Source organism: Spinacia oleracea, chromosome 3, assembly GCF_020520425.1.
Source record: "Spinacia oleracea cultivar Varoflay chromosome 3, BTI_SOV_V1, whole genome shotgun sequence".
Taxonomy (NCBI): domain Eukaryota; kingdom Viridiplantae; phylum Streptophyta; class Magnoliopsida; order Caryophyllales; family Amaranthaceae; genus Spinacia; species Spinacia oleracea.
The window spans coordinates 16,367,370-16,386,750 of NC_079489.1; the positions used below are offsets into that span (position 1 = coordinate 16,367,370).

At 36.9% G+C, this 19,381-nt stretch overlaps 1 long non-coding RNA gene across 2 annotated transcripts; it reads left to right on the forward strand.

Annotated features, from left to right (window-relative positions):
* Positions 1-14,329: 14,329 nt before the first annotated feature.
* LOC130470678 (uncharacterized) lies at positions 14,330-18,983 on the forward strand. Of its 2 annotated transcripts, XR_008931406.1 has the most exons (4): positions 14,330-14,697; positions 17,520-17,638; positions 18,312-18,511; positions 18,676-18,983. It is a non-coding gene; the product is annotated as an uncharacterized lncRNA (long non-coding RNA). The 2 variants fall into 2 exon arrangements; XR_008931405.1 differs by having other exon boundaries at positions 14,331-14,697; positions 18,312-18,983.
* The last annotated feature ends 398 nt before the right edge of the window (positions 18,984-19,381 follow it).

Genomic DNA, 19,381 nt, shown 5'->3' on the forward strand with positions numbered 1-19,381 from the left:
CTTGCTCTTGAACATAAGGTAAGAGTTGTCATCCTTATTATGTCCAGAGGTGTTCCTCGGTTTCAGAGTTCAACTGATCAAATAAACAGATAATCATAGCCTATGATTCATCCGAGCACGGCCATGCATTTCACAGTTTCTAGCTCTCCGAGTGGCCTTGTACAACTTTTAAGCATCTCATCCCGATTTATGGGAGGACAATCCCAATCTTGCGATCTTGAGATTAGACTTCGTTTGATAGGTGATTACCTGAGCGTTGCCTTTATAGCCTCCTTTTACGGTGCGACGGTTGGTCAACGTCAAGGCAACCAGTTCTCAAACAAGTAATCTCAAATCACTCAGGTATTGAGGATTTTGTGTCTAATAATTTAATGAAATTTACTCATGACAGATTTTCATCTCTTACAGTAAAGTTTCATAGGTCTTGTCCGATACTAGTCTTCCCAAAGTAAGTATCTATGCAAATGATTATGACATTGCCATGTCCACATAGTTCAAGAAACAGAACTACTAGTCATCTTGCATTCTAATCGTCTAACGTTTTCTATGCGTCCAATTTTATGGAAAACTCCGATTAGGGACCATTTTCAACCTTTGACATTCAAGTTCACTTGATAGACATTTCTTAGTCACAGGACTGGTCCTGACAGTCTATCTTGAATATATCGTCAAATTGAAGGGACTCATCATTTAATAAACCATAAATTAAATGGAAAAATGAATTCATTTCATTTATTGTGAATGATTAACCAATAATGTTTTACAAAGATTTAAACTCTAAAACTTTAAAACATTAAACAGAGACATCAAAGCCATTCTCCAATATGCTTGATTCCCATAGCTGCAGTGTGCGAGTTGTGCTTCGCCTGCGGCAGAGGTTTAGTTAATGGATCTGATATGTTGTCATCAGTTCCAATTTTGCTTATCTCGACTTCTTTTCTTTCAACGAACTCTCGTAGAAGGTGAAATCTACGAAGTACATGCTTGACTCTCTGGTGGTGTCTAGGCTCTTTTGCCTGTGCAATAGCTCCGTTATTATCACAATACAGGGCTATTGGTCCTTTAATGGAGGGGACTACACCAAGTTCTCCTATGAACTTCCTTAGCCATATAGCTTCCTTTGCTGCTTCATGTGCAGCAATGTACTCCGCTTCAGTTGTAGAATCCGCAATGGTGCTTTGCTTAGCACTTTTCCAGCTTACTGCTCCTCCGTTGAGGCAGAAGACAAACCCAGACTGTGATCTAAAATCATCTTTGTCGGTTTGGAAACTTACGTCCGTATAGCCTTTAACAATTAATTCATCATCTCCACCATAGACCAGGAAGTCATCTTTGTGCCTTTTCAGGTACTTCAGAATGTTCTTGGCAGCAGTCCAATGCGCCTCTCCTGGGTCTGACTGGTATCTGCTCGTAGCACTGAGTGCGTACGCAACATCCGGGCGTGTACATATCATAGCATACATTATTGAACCAATCAATGATGCATATGGAATCCCATTCATTCGTCTACGCTCATCAAGTGTTTTTGGGCACTGAGTCTTGCTTAGAGTCATTCCATGAGACATGGGTAGGTAGCCTCGCTTGGAGTCCGCCATCTTGAACCTATCAAGCACCTTATTGATATAAGTGCTTTGACTAAGTCCAATCATCTTTTTAGATCTATCTCTGTAAATCTTGATGCCCAATATGTACTGTGCTTCTCCTAGATCCTTCATCGAAAAACATTTCCCAAGCCAAATCTTGACAGAGTTCAACATAGGAATGTCATTTCCGATAAGCAATATGTCGTCGACATATAATACTAGGAAAGCAATTTTGCTCCCACTGACCTTCTTATATACACAAGATTCGTCCGCGTTCTTGATGAAACCAAAGTCACTGACTGCTTCATCAAAACGTATATTCCAGCTCCTGGATGCCTGCTTCAATCCGTAGATTGACTTCTTTAGCTTGCATACCTTTTTAGCATTCTTTGGATCCTCAAAACCTTCAGGCTGTGTCATAAACACAGTTTCTGTTAAAACGCCGTTTAAGAAAGCAGTTTTGACATCCATCTGCCATATTTCGTAATCGTAATATGCAGCGATTGCTAACATTATCCGAATAGACTTTAGCATTGCAACTGGTGAAAAGGTTTCATCGTAATCCACACCGTGGACTTGCCTGTAACCTTTTGCGACCAATCTAGCTTTGAAAACTTCAAGTTTCCCATCCTTGTCCTTTTTCAGTTTGAAAACCCATTTGCTTCCAATGGCTTGGTAGCCATCTGGCAAATCGACCAAATCCCATACTTGGTTTTCAGACATGGAGTCTAATTCAGATTGCATGGCTTCTTGCCACTGCTTGGAGCTAGGGCTCGTCATAGCTTGCTTGTAAGTCGCAGGTTCATCACTTTCAAGTAATAGAACGTCATAGCTCTCGTTCGTCAAAATACCTAAGTACCTTTCCGGTTGAGATCTATATCTTTGCGATCTACGCGGGGTAACATTTCTAGATTGACCATGATTCTCACCAGATTCTTCTAAAGATCTCTGAGTTTCATCCTGAATGTCATCTTGAGCATTCTCTAGAGTTTGTTGTTCGACTCGAATTTCTTCGAGGTCTACTTTTCTCCCACTTGTCATTTTGGAAATGTGATCCTTCTCCAAAAAGACACCATCTCGAGCAACAAACACTTTGTTCTCAGATGTATTGTAGAAGTAATACCCCTTTGTTTCCTTTGGATAGCCCACAAGGATACATTTGTCAGATTTTGGGTGAAGTTTGTCTGAAATTAATCGTTTGACGTATACTTCACATCCCCAAATCTTAAGAAAAGACACATTTGGAGGCTTTCCAAACCATAATTCGTATGGAGTCTTTTCGACAGCTTTAGACGGAGCTCTATTTATAGTGAGTGCAGCTGTATTTAGTGCATGTCCCCAAAATTCTAATGGAAGTTCGGCCTGACCCATCATTGACCTGACCATGTCTAGCAAGGTTCTGTTCCTCCGTTCCGACACACCGTTCCATTGTGGTGTTCCAGGAGGAGTCAATTCTGATAGAATTCCACATTCTTTCAGATGGTCATCAAATTCATAGCTCAGATATTCACCGCCTCTATCAGACCGCAGTGCCTTAATCTTCTTGCCTAATTGATTCTCTACTTCACTCTGAAATTCCTTGAATTTGTCAAAGGATTCAGACTTATGCTTCATTAGGTAGACATAACCATACCTACTGAAGTCATCAGTGAAAGTGATAAAGTAGCTGAAACCACCTCTAGCATTTGTACTCATTGGTCCACATACATCTGTATGGATTAAACCCAATAGTTCATTTGCTCTTTCTCCAACTTTAGAGAAAGGTTGCTTTGTCATTTTGCCAAGTAAACATGATTCGCATTTACCATAATCCTCTAAGTCAAATGGTTCTAGAATTCCTTCCCTTTGAAGTCTTTCTAAGCGTTTCAAGTTTATATGGCCTAATCGATAATGCCACAAATAGGTGAGATCTGAATCATCCTTTTTGGCCTTTTTGGTATTTATGTTATATACTTGTTTGTCGTGATCTAATAAATAAAGTCCATTGACTAATCTAGCAGATCCATAAAACATCTCTTTAAAATAAAACGAACAACTATTGTCTTTTATTAAAAAGGAAAATCCCTTAGCATCTAAGCAAGAAACTGAAATGATGTTTTTAGTAAGACTTGGAACATGGAAACATTCTTCCAGTTCCAAAACTAGCCCGGAGGGCAACGACAAATAGTAAGTTCCTACGGCTAATGCAGCAATCCGTGCTCCATTTCCCACTCGTAGGTCGACTTCACCCTTGCTTAACTTTCTACTTCTTCTTAGTCCCTGTGGATTGGAACATAAGTGTGAGCCACAACCTGTATCTAATACCCAAGAAGTTGAATTAGCAAGTATACAGTCTATAACGAAAATACCTGAAGATGGAACGACTGTTCCGTTCTTCTGATCTTCCTTTAGCTTCAAGCAATCTCTCTTCCAATGCCCCTTCTTCTTGCAGTAGAAGCATTCGGATTCAGAAGTGGGTTGACTGACCTTCCTCTTTGCAGATTTGGCGCCAGTTTGCTTAGTTGGGCTGGCCTTGCTGCCACCTTTCTTAGCATTCCTCTTCTTTCCAGATTTCTTGAACTTGCCCCCACGCACCATAAGCACATCCTGCTTATCACTTTTGAGCGTCTTTTCAGCGGTCTTCAGCATACCGTGAAGCTCAGTGAGCGTTTTGTCCAGACTATTCATACTGTAGTTCAGTTTGAACTGATCATACCCGCTATGAAGAGAATGGAGGATGGTGTCTATAGCCATTTCCTGAGAAAATTGCTGATCCAGCCGACTCATATTCTCAATGAGTCCAATCATTTTGAGAACATGAGGACTTACGGGCTCGCCTTTCTTAAGCTTGGTCTCAAGAATTTGCCTATGAGTCTCGAATCTTTCGACTCGAGCCAGATCTTGGAACATGTTCTTCAACTCACTGATGATTGTGAAAGCATCTGAGTTGATGAACGTTTTCTGCAGATCCGCACTCATGGTGGCGAGCATTAGACATTTCACATCCTTGTTGGCATCAATCCAACGATTGAGGGCTGCCTGAGTGACCCCGTCGCCTGCAGCTTCGGGCATCGCCTCATCTAGGACATACTCCTTTTCTTCCTGCATAAGAACTATTTGCAAGTTCCTTTGCCAGTCAAGGAAGTTTTTCCCGTTCAACTTCTCCTTTTCGAGAATTGATCGAATGTTGAATGAATTGTTGTTTGCCATATTAAAAACTACAATTGAAAAGAATAAACAAATAAATAACCATTCACAGTTTCTCTTAATAAACTTAAATTCTAGCATACATGCATAATTCAATGTTTATTAAGCATTTTATTCAAATTATGTGTTCCGGCAGGTGTGAATAAAATGATTCCAAGATCCTAAAATCATTGAAGAACTAAGCACAGTTTGTCGACTTAATCCTAGAACATCTTAGGTAAGCAAAAGCCTTTTGCTAATAGTCTAGAAACTATTCTTGGTTGATAGGTACGTCTAAGAACTTATTAGGTAAACCTATCGAATTTGCCACGACATAAAAGGACTCCTTACTTATATCGTTGAGTTTCACCAAAACTAACATGTACTCACAATTATTTGTGTACCTTGCCCCTTTAGGACCAATAAGTAACACCTCGCTGAGCGAAAACTATTACTAGATTGATGTAAAGGATATCCAAGCAAGTGTATATTTTGGCATGGCACCTTTTAACTCAATTTTTAAGTTTGGAACTTAAGGCTCTTACTATGTTGGTTAGATTTTAAGTGAACTAAAATCCTTAATCATGCAACATAATCAAACTTTTGATCTCATGCATTTTAAGACATATTTAAAAGCAATAAATAACTTAAAACATGCATAAGATATTTGTGATCTAGTATGGCCCGACTTCATCTTGAAGCTTTGACTTCAAAGTCCGTCTTGAAAATCTCCGTGGGAGGCACCATTTTCTTCAAATAGGATAAGCTATAACTAATTACAACTATTTGATGGTTCGCAGACCATATTTGAATTGAAAAATAACTTTGGTACTTTAGACCAATTACATTCAAATTAATGGTACGCAGACCATATTTTCTATCCTATTTGGGCCATACTAGTCACTTCATAACCTGCAAAACAGTGCATATACAATATATACCATTCACCCATTCATTATCATGAATGGCCCACATAGCTGGTTAGTAAAACACATTATGCATCACGTAAACATTTGCAGCAATTAATCAAGGGCACCAATAATCTACCAATTATTCAGTCCTTATTAATTCTAATCAAGTTGTTTTAACCTTAAGGATTTGTAGACCTAATCAAGAGTTTATGACTAAAAAACGCTCCCACTTAAACCAATAAATTTATATGCTTTACTAATTTTAAACATAAAAATGTATTTCTAGTCTAACCGGAAACATACAAATTTAATTAAAATCTAAAGCTCATATAAATTTATAATTGAATCCAAAAATTTAATTTAATTTCAGTCGTATTTAAATTAATTCATGATTTTAATTTTAGTAAAATAATTAGAATAAATAAAATTTATTATAATTACAATATTCAAAATTAAAATCCAAGAAAATAATTTAAATTATTAATTTTAAAATTAATTAAAATTACGTGAACTGAAATTTTCAAATTAAACATTCAAAACGATCTTTAATCGTAACGCAAACACCCTACGCGTTGCACGCCCATGGGCCGCACGCACACAGCCATTGCTGGCCATGTGCGCGCAGCCCATGCGCTCGTCGCATAGCTGCTGCATCCCCATCGCAAGCCTCCGCACGCATTGGTGCTCGCTGCGCGCGCCAGCGCTCATCGCACGCGAGCTATCGCTCGCAGTGCGCGCGCGACATAATTACAAATTAATCATAATTACAAATTAGATTGCATAATTAACAAGACTAGGCATTCAAACTTGTTAAACATATGCAGTAGGTCAATCAAAAATTCAAGATTTATCAACAAGAATCGCAAATATTTAATTTAACATCTTAAATTTACGAAATTTTGCATTCGAAAAACTAAAACCTTCGAAAAGTCATAGTTAGGCTTCGAATTTGAGAATTCTGGGTTCGGCAGAAAAATACTATTTTTGTCAAAATTTTAGAATGCCTTTTACATGCGGAATTGACACAAAAAGCACTCAATTCGGATGAGTAACGAAGAAACTGCCGAAAAACTGCGTACGTATAATTAAATAAACGCAATTTGCAATTAATTAACAATTACGAAAATTAATCACCCCTTTTAATTCTTGCAAATTTGTAATATTTAACCATGTTCATGCAATTTAGATTATGAAAATAATAAGGGGCTCTGATACCACTGTTAGGTTATGATACATATGATATTACATAAATCATGCGGAAACAACCATTAACCCAGGAATACATATTATTTACACATAATCATTTAGCATAGTTTAGATGCATATCTTTGTTGCGTGCCTTCCCTAGCTGCGCCCGAACCGAACAAGAACAAGTCTTTAGGACTCCAAGTGTCGTCCCTCCGTAGATAGTCCACAGCACGTCCGGATCCGCCTTAAGATTGACCAACTAGAATCGCCCTTAAGGTACTATTATTTTCGGTACTTTATAGGCAAATGTGTGACTGAATTTTCTCTCAAAAACTCACTTTGAATACTTTGAAACTTGTTATAAATTGTGAGCCCTAGCCTCATATTTATAGGGGTATGGAAAGGGAATCGAAATCCTATTCAGATACAAATTAATTAAACCTAGAATCCTACAAGAACTCTAATTTAATTAATTTATCAAATAGAATTAGGAATTTAATCATTAACCGAACTCGTGCTGGGCCTCGTCCGGCAGGCCTCGTCCGATGCTTATTCGTACGATGCGCTTCCGATTAAATTTTCCGATTCCGGAATTCATTTCCGATACGAACAATATTTAATATTTCCGATTCCGGAATTAATTTCCGTTTCGAACAAATATTTAATATTTCCGTTTCCGGAATTATTTTCCGATTCCGGTAATATTTCCGATTCTGACAATATTTCCGTTTCCGGCAATATTTCCGATTCTGGCAATATTTCCATTTCCGATAATATTTTCCGATACGTACCATGTTTCCGTTTCCGGCAACATCTACGACTTGGATAATATTTATATTTCCGGTACGATCCATATTTCCGTTTCCGGCAATATCATCGTTTCCGGAGTATTCATTTCTTGCCTGTGACGATCTTAGCTCCCACTGAAACCAAGATCCGTCGGTTCCGAATATTCATAGATGGAGTATTTAATGCCATTAAATACTTGATCCGTTTACGTACTATTTGTGTGACCCTACGGGTTCAGTCAAGAGTAAGCTGTGGATTAATATCATTAATTCCACTTGAACTGAAGCGGCCTCTAGCTAGGCATTCAGCTCACTTGATCTCACTGAATTATTAACTTGTTAATTAATACTGAACCGCATTTATTAGACTTAACATAGAATGCATACTTGGACCAAGGGCATTATTTCCTTCATTGTGAAGGTGAGATTTGAGAGAAGAGATTTCTGTCTCATCAGATCCTGTGATGATGATATCATCTACATACACAGCAACAATTGTAATGTGTGATGATTGATGTTTGATAAAAAGAGAGTAATCATTTTTTGATTGTCTGTAACCTTGAGACTTGAGTTCATCAAGGAGACGAGCAAACCATTGTCTGGAGGCTTGTTTCAAGCCATAGAGTGACTTGGAAAGTTTACATACATGACCAGGAGGGGCAGTGAGTCCTTCAGGAACCTTCATGTAAACCTCTTCATCCAATTTGCCATGGAGAAATGCATTATTGATATCTAACTGGAACAATTTCCAGTTTCTGCTGGCTACAAGTGAAATCAGGCATCTTACAGTGGTCATCTTCACAACTGGAGAGAATGTTTCATGGTAATCAATACCATATTTTTGAGTGAAACCCTTAGCAACCAATCTGGCCTTGTATCTTTCTATAGTGCCATCTGCATGCTTTTTTATTCTGTACACCCACTTGCATCCAATGGCCTTCTTTCCCTTTGGAAGAAGAACAAAATCCCAAGTATGATTATTGTTTAAAGCAGTGATTTTTTTTCCATTGCTTCCAACCAGTTAGTATCTGAAGCAGCTTCTCTGTAAGATGTTGGCTCAATATGGTGCAAAGAAGCAGCAATTAGAACCTTTTGCTGATCAGGCTGACTGGCATAAGCAATAAGATTGCACCAGTGTTTGACAGGTTTAGAACAAACAAAATCCTGTAAATGAGCTGGAGATTTAGAAGTTCTTGTTGATCTTCTGTGAGGCTGATCAGTGGGTGCAGACTGATTAGGAAGAGATGTAGAAGAAGTAATAGATACTGTGGGAGAAGATGAATGAGGTGATATAGGTACTGGAGAAGTGATGGGAGTTGAAGAAGGAGTATGTGAGTGTGGGTTAGAAATATCAGATAGAGGTGTATCTGAATTGGGATTAATGTGTTCTGAAAAGGATGTGACAACAGGAAGGAAGAATTGATTATCATAGGCTGATTTAGGAGTGGAAGAATAATGAAAGGGAAAATGATGTTCATAGAATGTAACATCTCTAGAAGTGAGAATCTTGTTAGTTGTGAGATTGAGAACTTTATAGGCCTTTTGAGTGGAAGGATAACCAATAAAAACACAAGGATCAGCTCTTGGATCAAATTTTGATCTCTGAACTTTAGAAGTTGTAATGTAACACAAGCATCCAAATACCTTCAAGTGGGACAGATTAGGTTTGGTTTTGAACAACTGTTCATAGGGAGTGGAGAAATTGATGCTTTTCAGTGGCATTCTGTTGATTAAATATGTTGCTGCAAGAACACAACTACTCCAGTATTTGTCAGGTAGCTTGGACTGAAAAGACAATGCTCTAGCTGTCTCAAGTAGGTGCTTATGTTTTCTTTCAACAACACCATTTTGCTGAGGTGTGTGACTGCAACTTGTTTGTCCCAAAATGCCTTTTCTGAGAAATATATCTTTCATGCCACCCTCAGTTAGATCAGGTGCATTGTCTGATCTTACATATTTGACAAAAGTTCCAAAATGATTCTCAACATATGACAAAAACTGAGACATGATTTGAACTGAATCTGTTTTATTTCTCGTGAGGTGTGTCCAAGTCATCCTAGTATAGTCATCAACAATAGTGAGAAACTGATTACACTTAGATGAATCAAGAACAGAATAGGGCCCCCATACATCAATATGCAACAATTCAAAAGGCTTATTAGTCTTGATGAAACTACTTGGAAAAGGTAATCTGGTCTGTTTGGCCATAGGACATATTTGACAAAAAGTTTCAGCTAAGCAACCATGTACATCAACCCCTGTTAGTCCCTTTATTTTACCAAAAGATATATGCCCTAGTCTAAGGTGCCAGAGTTTGGCCTCTTGTACTGCAGTAGACTTGGTAGTAGACAATGCAAAAGGTTTTGAAGCTGTATTATTCTCTGATCTCAACAGATCTTCACTCAAGCTGTACAGACCCTTCTCCAACTTACCAAGCAGAATACGCTTGTTCTTGGAAAGGTCCTGAATGTAACATTCACCATTTGTAAATGAGACTGAACAATTTTCATCACAGCACAGTTTAGAGATAGATATCAGATTAAACTGGAACTCTGGAACATGCAAAACATTTCTGAGAATGATTCCTCCACCTAAGTTCACTAAACCCTTGTTCTTTACTTGTAATTCAGTTCCATTAGGTATAGTGATTGTATGCTGTCCATCATGCATAGGTTCAAATGATGTAAAGAGAGACAAGTCTGAACACATGTGGTCACTGGCACCACTATCTAATATCCACTTTAATCTGAAATTAGATAGGAGACAGAATGTACCTTGAGGTTGATAACTGGTTGCCATTCCAAGTGAGTGAGTGCTTGAATTATCAACTTGATTAGCATTTTGTTGGCTATGTAGACACTTCATTAATTGACTGTATTGCTCTTCAGTGAAAGAAGCATGGACTATACCAGATTCTGAATTTTCTTGAATGTCTTGAGAAACATCCAAGTTGGCTGCTGCTGCAACTCTCTTTCCTTTTCCTTTAAAATCCTTTGGATAACCATGAAGCTTCCAGCACTTGTCAATAGTATGATTTTTCATTTTGCAGTGTTCACAGAATAGGCTATTTCTAGTGTTATGATCACTAGAATTTCTGATATGATAACCAGTTCCTGCATACTGAGAATTAGAACCAGAATTAAACTGATTCTTGTAAGGTTTGTTCTCAAATCTCCTAGCACTGAATGCACTAGATTCTGAATGTATCTGAACTCTATGATTATTCACTTCCTTTTGTTGTTCCTCCTGAAGTAATAATCCATAGGCTTTTGAGATAGTAGGTAACGGATTCATCATAAGTATAGTACTCTTAGGAAGTTCATATTTCTGATTCAACTTCATAAGAAATTGAATTAGCCTTTGATTCTGTTGAGTTTTGAGTAACTGCTGTGTGAGTGTGCAACTACAGCCAGTGCATACACAGACAGGCAATGGTTCTAAGCCATCCAGCTGGTCCCATAACATTTTAATTTTAGTGAAAAAACTGGCAATTAATTCATCATCACCTTGAGTTAGCTTACTGAGTTGTTGTTGCACAGAAAAGAGTTGAGGTCCTGATTCTCTGCAAAATCTGTCCTCTAACTCAAGCCATATTGCTCTTGCTGTTTTGAGATATAACACACTCCTTGCTATTTTAGGTTCCAAGGAAGCAAGCATCCAAGAAATCACTAAGTCATTGCACCTGATCCAAACTCTATAGTTTGCAGAATTTGCTGCTGGTTGATTTAGGCTGCCATCAACAAAGCATAACTTGTTTCTAGCTGACAATGCTATCATCATTGATCTCCTCCAATCAATGAAATTTTTACCTTCTCCTTCGAATTCAAAACTGACTAACTTTGTAGCATTTAGATCACTATTACTCAAATAGTAAGCAGAATTAGGATTTAGTGTTTGATCTTGCTGTTCTGTAGGCATTTTGATGATGCAAAACTACAGATTATTGTGACTTGTCTGTGAAAGATTTGAAAAAGAGAAAGAAAAGATGCAGGATCAAACGATCATCTGCTCTGATACCATGTTAAAGTTCATGATCTTGCATGAACTAATTACTGAAACATCAGTAAGAACAAAAGAGAATATGAACATAGAGAGAAAGAGAGGGAATTCTTATTATTGAATTGAATTCTTGAATGATTACAGCAACAACTAGAACTATAAATACAAGCTGATTGGTGAGGTGTCTCAACCAATTAGAGTGAAGCAAAAGTACAGCTCAGCATCTACAATGATCTATTACATGTAATTGAATGCTAACTAACTCCCTGATTTCTAGGGATGGTGGTTAGAGCTGATGTCATCTGTATGATGTCATCTGTATGATGTCATCTGTATGATGTCATGCACTTCTAGAAGCCTCGTGCATCATTGCTGAGTTGCTGCTCTTGTTGTGATGAAGTGTGCTGTGGTCAGAAGAACAATGCACACCAACAGATATATAAAAAATAGAAATGAAGAGTACGATGTTATAATTAATGAGGATTCCATGAGGACTGTTATGAGTAGAACATGATGAAGAAACGCACATATATTCCGATCTAAGGAAACTTCACCGGATAGGAAATAACTTGATTCTTGTAACCTATTTTCCAGAGTAAAATAACACATATCATCTAACTTACACCCGAGTGGCGCTTATGGTGCCAAGTTGGGTCAGATTGATTCATCTTAAATGTACTATTTTAATTTTAAGGTTCGTGATATAAACTATGTGAATAAGAGCTTAGGTTTACTCTATCTTTCTTCTAATGTAGTTGTCCTAGTCTTGTAGTACTGATAATGGGATCGCAGCACGACATGACTTGGGCGTTGCCTAAATTTTTTCATTCTATATTGCATAACTTGGTTGTTTTCCAACATTATAGGTTTGTATTGTACAAGTTAGATACAAAAGTTGTTGCTGCAAAAGCAAGGGGGGCAAATACAAATGCAATTATTGTTTTTGCTCATGTACTTTTGATGAGAGGCACATGAATGCAATATTCTTGACCTGGTAAATTATTCTTTTAATTTGCTTTAGTTTTATAAAGATATTCATTGTGATTCTTGGATCAACACGTGTTATTGATTTGTCTTTTACATAAAAATTAAATAACATGAGTTGTTCCTTTATGTCCAGTGGTTTCTTTTTACCAACTTTATAGATATGTTGCCTATGCATTTAGCTTACATGCAGCTTTATATGATTTGGTTTCGGTCCCTTTGTTGAATTTCTCGGGTTTCAGCCTGGTCATAAGAGGGGTTTGTGGTATTGTTATTCATAGTTTGCTATAGCTTGCCTAATTCGGATGCTATGTTTCTGTAATTATTTTATGATCTAAGTTACATATGTATAGAAGCAAATGGATTTTGCAAACAGAATTTGTTTGATTAAGTTCGCAATTGGAGAAGTATGTGCTGATAAGGGAGTAGCTTTCGTTTTTGTTATTGAAACTTGTCTGAGTGATCAATATCCAAACTTTGCACCATATGACGGATCTAGTTCTGCTTTCTCCATGTTGATATGTATTGTATGTTAGACTCCTAATGATCCTGATTCAAGATCCTAAAGAAAAAGTCACTTGTGGCTACGTCAACTCTTTCTTTGTTTTAGCTACCTAAGCATTCTGTTTTTAAACTAATGATTATGCTTGATCTTATAACTTGTAGGTGTTAGGACTAGGGCTGTCAAATCGGGTAATCGGTAGGTTACGGGTCGGGTATAATCGGTTCGGGTATAATTGGATAATGTAGTTGTGTGGGGTGCTGTCAAAACAGTAACTCGAGTCGGGTCCGGGTCTGGTCTTCTCGGGTCTCGGGTCATGATTTGGTCGGGTAATGTAGGGTCATTTATCACCCGGGTGCAGGTCGGGTCCAGGTCAGGTTCGGTCAGGTTGAAAATTTATCGGGTCATGTCGGGTTATTTTTTCATTTCGGTATAGGTCAGGTTCGGTTCGGGTTCGGATCGGGTCTTTTTCTAATCGGGTACAATTACGGGTTCGGGTCTTAACGAGTCAGGTCAAGTTCGGATCGGATAATTATCGGGTCGGTTAAAATTCAGGTCGGGTTCACTATCGGATACGGGTTAAGACCGGGTACGATAGCTATCATGTCTACTCAAGTTTTAACCTTATAATTAACTTTTATAAATTTGGTTAACGCTTTTCACTTGTTCTAGATTAGGTAATTATAAAAAATAATACTGCGTATTAACTTGATTTAAGTTATTATTTAGTTAGGTCAATGACAAATCAGGTTGTCAACAGGTCCCGTAAATTCAGGTAACGGGTTGTCACGAAATGAGTCAATAACAGGTTTCATCGGGTTATAATCGGTTTCGAGTTGACATCGGGTCGGGTGTTGATCGGGTTTCGGGTCATTTTTCGGTCAGGTAAGCTGACTCAGTAATGTTATCGATTATATTTCGGTCGGGTGCCAGGTTCGGGTTCGGGTTCGGGTCATGCATTAACGGGTCGAAATCGGTCGTCGGTTTTAACGGGTTGGATACGGTCGGGTTACAGGTTTCCTATTTTAACAAAATTTCGAGTCTCGGATCGGGTCCAAGTCCTTAAAAATACAGGTCGGTTTCTCGGATCGGGTCAATTTTTGACAGCTCTAGGTCATTGTGCTTATGCACATTGAATGTATGAATTTTTTTCCCCGGGTAATTTCGGTTTTTGTCATAAACCAGTTGGATCGGATCCGTTTTTAACAGACTTGTATAATGAGCTAAATGGAGAAGAAATGAGCTATTGGAGGCTCTTGTTGTTGATTTCGCGTCATTTTGTGGTTTCTAGTTATGAAAAAGTTGTTATTTAGACATTATATACAAGTATTTAGAAACGCTAATATAGTGAGGCAAAAATCCAAAATGAGTCGTCCGATAGTCTATAGCATCGACGTGGATGAGATGCCGCCAGTAACGGCTGAAAACGGCCCACCCGGAGTGCGAATGAGCTACCTCCGGGGAACGGCAGGGACCAAATGGGGGCTCGTGTTGCGTGGCTTGCAGTCGCTATTCGCCATAGGAGCTTTTGTTTCCATGTTCACCACCAGTGACTTCTTCTTCATCGGATTTTTTTAGTAAGTCGGTAACTATTTTAGTCATAGTTTATTGCTATTTGATGTTTGCTTACCCCAAATTTGAATATATTTGTCGATTACACAATAATCTTTTCTGGTATTTGAAAATTTTGAAGTTGTTGGGTATTGATTTAAGTTTGAAATTGAACTTTTCTGGGTTTTGCATGTGCTTTAGCATTATTCGTACAAGTTGCATTTTACTTGACTCGCGTGTTACATTCACTTATGAACCTGACACTTAGTTTTAAAATGAGGATCGAGTAGGGGAGGAGATCAGACCTGATTGCTGAAGAAGACGAAGAAGGAATAAAATGGGGTTCTGTTCTGTTTTGTTTTTTATTTGGTTTTATTTTTATTTTTCTATTTGCCTTTTTATCTTCTCTTTTTAATTCCTTTTTCTTGCTTTAATTTTCTTTTCTATGTTTTCTTTCCTCTTTTCTGTTGTAGAACTTCAAATGGGGACAGCAGCTTTACTTTCGCTTTTTTTTAAAACTTTTTTAGGCTGTTTTATTTCAAATTTATACAATAGACGAAAAAGAATAAAAAATATGTATAATAGGTAGGCTTCACCTACAAGAAGCGAGCGCTTTCACCAGCCACAATCCTGATATTTTATGGGCCCTAGGCAAAATTAGAAGGAAGGATCATTGTTCAAAATTTCAATTTAATTTTTATTTTTCACGACCATTACATCTTGCATCATAATAAATCCAGATGGCAAAACCAGGACACCTACTTCACAACCTTTTTATATGTTCTATCAGGATTCAGGCAAGCTAATCGGTATTGGTTCTTTCAAAATTCTCTTCTCACATAACAATGAATCATCATAAGTCATATGATATGTTGCACCGGTATCAATAATCCAAGTAGTGGAAAAGGATTTAGTAATATCTGCACAATTTAAGAAAGCATTTGATGTGAACTAGAAGCACCAGAATTGTTCACACCAGCACTATGCTTGCCCTTCATTGCCTTCATCACCTCCTAACATATTTTAAAATAGCCACAATAAAATGGGAGTCACCACAATACAATAAATCTTAACCATTAAATAAAATTGACTAATCTAAACCATTGATTTTGCTGACTTTTTAGTTTAATACTTCCTCCATTTTTTTTAATTGCACCATCTGAGATTTCACGCTTGCCAGTGCACTATTTTAATCACTAATATCTCTCATTATAAATTTTAAAAAATTATAAAAAATTGATAATTTGAAAGTATATTTCAAGACGAATCTAACAAGATCCCACATGAATATATTTTTCTTTACATATAAATCACAAAATATAACTATATAAGAATATATGAATAGTGCTAAAACCAAGATGGTGCAATTATTAAAAAATGGAGGAAGTATAAATAATTTTATAATAAAATAAGTTTTTCAAAATAAAAATAAATAAAATGCACGATCTACAATTACAGGTTTAAAAAAGTGAACAAAATTTACGGAACTCTTGGAACTCCATTTTGTAGGAACAATGACTAGTAATGAACGAATAAACTTATCTTTAACCAAGTCGTGGCGTGTATGAACACTGCCCTAAAGTTGAATTTGCCCCGTTACGTACACACGGCCTCTTGACAATCAACCTCCAGGGTTACACGACATCTATCTCGTTGGTGTAGTACAAAAAGATAGATTGAAAACGAGATTGAACGTTGCCCAAAAACGAACCAGAGAGTATGTGTTTGAGAGGAAAATTTTCGGAGAGGAGTTAAGTTTCTGTGTGTTTTTTGTGAAAGAGGAAGGCACAATAAATAACGGAAAGCTGAAGAATTATTTCGGGAAGGAAATAAATTCGGTAATCAATTAGAATCAATCAATGACTCAATTTCCGGAATAAGATCTGTAACCGTTATGGAAAATATTCGGTTACCAAAATAGCCGTTACACAGGACTGATCGGCGGTAAAAAGGGCCCCAGCTGCGAACGCGCCGCGCCACTCGCCCGAGCCCGGCCCGGCCCCCGCGCGCACGTGTGCGGTGGCCTAGAGCCTCCTCTCAAGTATTCTAACAAACCTATTAATGAAGTGTGGATATATAAAGTGGGTAATACTCTTGTTTTTTGTCAATGTGGGACAAGCACAATTTTCATTCTTTTGAAGCAAAAACTACCTATATTTCCAACACATTTTTGTTTCTTTGAGATAATCTTCAACTCCAATCTTGATTGTCTTGCGCGAATCAAATTGGAGGAAAAAAATGATGTTACAATTGTGAATTACAAATTTGGATGGGTTCGTTTGAACAAATTTCTGAAATTCTTGGGTTTCATTCTAAATGTTCTTGGCATAATCATACCGAAAAATTGATGAAGAGAGATAAAATACCAAAAGTAAAGTTTGAACGTTGGAATCAAATTAGAAAAATTTAATCGTATCATAATCGAATTAGGAAGAACAGTAGATGACTTTTTATTTATTTTTTTTATTTTTACCAGGAAAAAAAAAAACTGATGAAGACAGAAAATAGTAAAATAAATTGACGTGGAGAACAAAAAGTAGATTTTTTTTATTATTTATTTTTATTTTATCTATAAATTATTAGTAATATAAAGTCAACAGAATCAATGGTCCAGATAAGTCAACAATAATGAAGGGCTTAGATTTAATGCATTGTGGTGGCTACCATTTTATTGTGGTCACTCAAAAACCTTCCAAGATGATATTGCTTTTGTCAAAATAAAAATGATGTTGTCTATTGTGACTTGTGTAGCAATCTTTAGAACCTTAATTTACATTGTGTGCATAAGTACGAGTTTCTCATTCTTCGCAACTTTTAATAACATGGAACTATTTATCTCTGTTTCCAGCTTCCTTGCTGTAGCTACTGGCCTCCGGTGCTTCTTGAGCCTTCTTTTGGCGGTGTTAGATGTACATGCTATATCAGTGAAGCGTAAATTTTCTCATCCCGTTTGTTGTTATTGATATGGTAAGATGACTTTTATGCATATGTTTTATGAAATTTTCATGCTTGCTTGAATTTTGTTATGAGTGTTAGAAATTTTCACTAAAAGTTTTGTCGTTGTTTATAAACTAGAGGCATGAACAATTTGTTTTGCTCTCCCTTAATCTAGTGAAGTTATAAATAATAGATCTCTGGAGTTGACATTAGAATTCGGTCAATCTTCAACTTCTAAGGATATCGACCGTCTGATTTGAGTCTTCATCATATATGCAAAGATATGGTAATAGATGAACCCCTGGACTTGGCAAAATCCAGCTCGGTTACTGTGGATTTTGTGTAAACAGAGGAAGAGGTGACTGATGGTGCATGTGACCTATAATTCTTTTTGTTTCCAAATAACCTTTCAATATTTGTAGGAGGATATCTCATCAATAAACCGTTGATTTCACAAACGTACAATACTAATCCCACCAATCAGAATATATAAAATAATCCAATGTTCTGTATCCTAAATAACTGGTATAGTTGGAAGCATTTTATTTTTAACATAATCATGACATTATGTGTTTGTAAAACCACGAATGATTTGTCTTTGGCCATGATAAGTGGTTGACAGGCTATAACTCTTAAGGTTTACAAAACTTTGCTTGATTTAAAAGTGGCTCATAATTCAATTTTCATTATGTTCATCTTGCAGATCACTTCTGCACTAATACTTATTGCAGCATGTGGTTCTGTGGGAATCGTTATCGTGATGAATGAATGGAACCGCTGTTCCGGGAACCAGTGTACAAGGATTGAAATCTCGATATCTCTCGTTTATATGACTTGGATTTTCAGTATGCCTTCCTGTTTGTTGCATATATGGTCATTAGGCTCTCTACGCCGAGTACACTGGTAAGTCGACCATATGTGTATAGATTTGTGTATATTTTGTTGAATGTATCATTTGGTTCTTTGGGTATTTGGTTTAGTTTTCATGCGAGTCGGAGGTTATGCTGGCTAGGAAATAATGAACCAGCTTAGTACCATTATAACATATTCGGTTTCTATCTTCACAGACACTAGTAGTAATCTTGGGTCGCTTTTTCAAAATAAAGGAGTAGAAGATATCCAGCGGACCGGCGCAAATTACCTTCTTTGATTTAGGTTTTTTTTTTTTTTTTTTTTGTTATTTATCGCGTATGTTAATTAGAAGACAATATGATGAATTTATTTATTTATCGTTCAGTACTATCCTACGTGGTAATTAATATATCTTAGAGAAATTCCAAGTGAAATATTTTGCTTAGAGTTGATTGTATATTTGTAGTTCTTGACTGTGTATTAATAGAAATTTATTGTAAACTATTTTTCGTTGACGGTATATTTTATGATTGCTCATGTATACAAAAATGCAATATTCTTTTTGCAAGTGATTGACTGGATATTCATAGTTGTAGATTTCGTATTAATAGATGTTTATTGTATAGGGGTTTTTTTTAATGACTTCCGCGTTTTCCAAAAAGCGTCTGCATTTAGTGTAGGAAAATATAATTTTTCCTTTTTAATATTCACCACCCCTCCAATAATAATAACTAGTCTTATATGCACGCGAATACGCGATGCATGCGAAATATTATCTTAAGGGGTTAATGAAAAATAAGGTCATGTTCTTTTGGACTTAGTTCCGGTTCCATTAAGTTCCGTTCAATTCAAGTCCTTTCAATTTAGTTCAGTTCAGTTTCTGCATTTAGTGTAGAAAAATACAATTTTTCCTTTTTAATA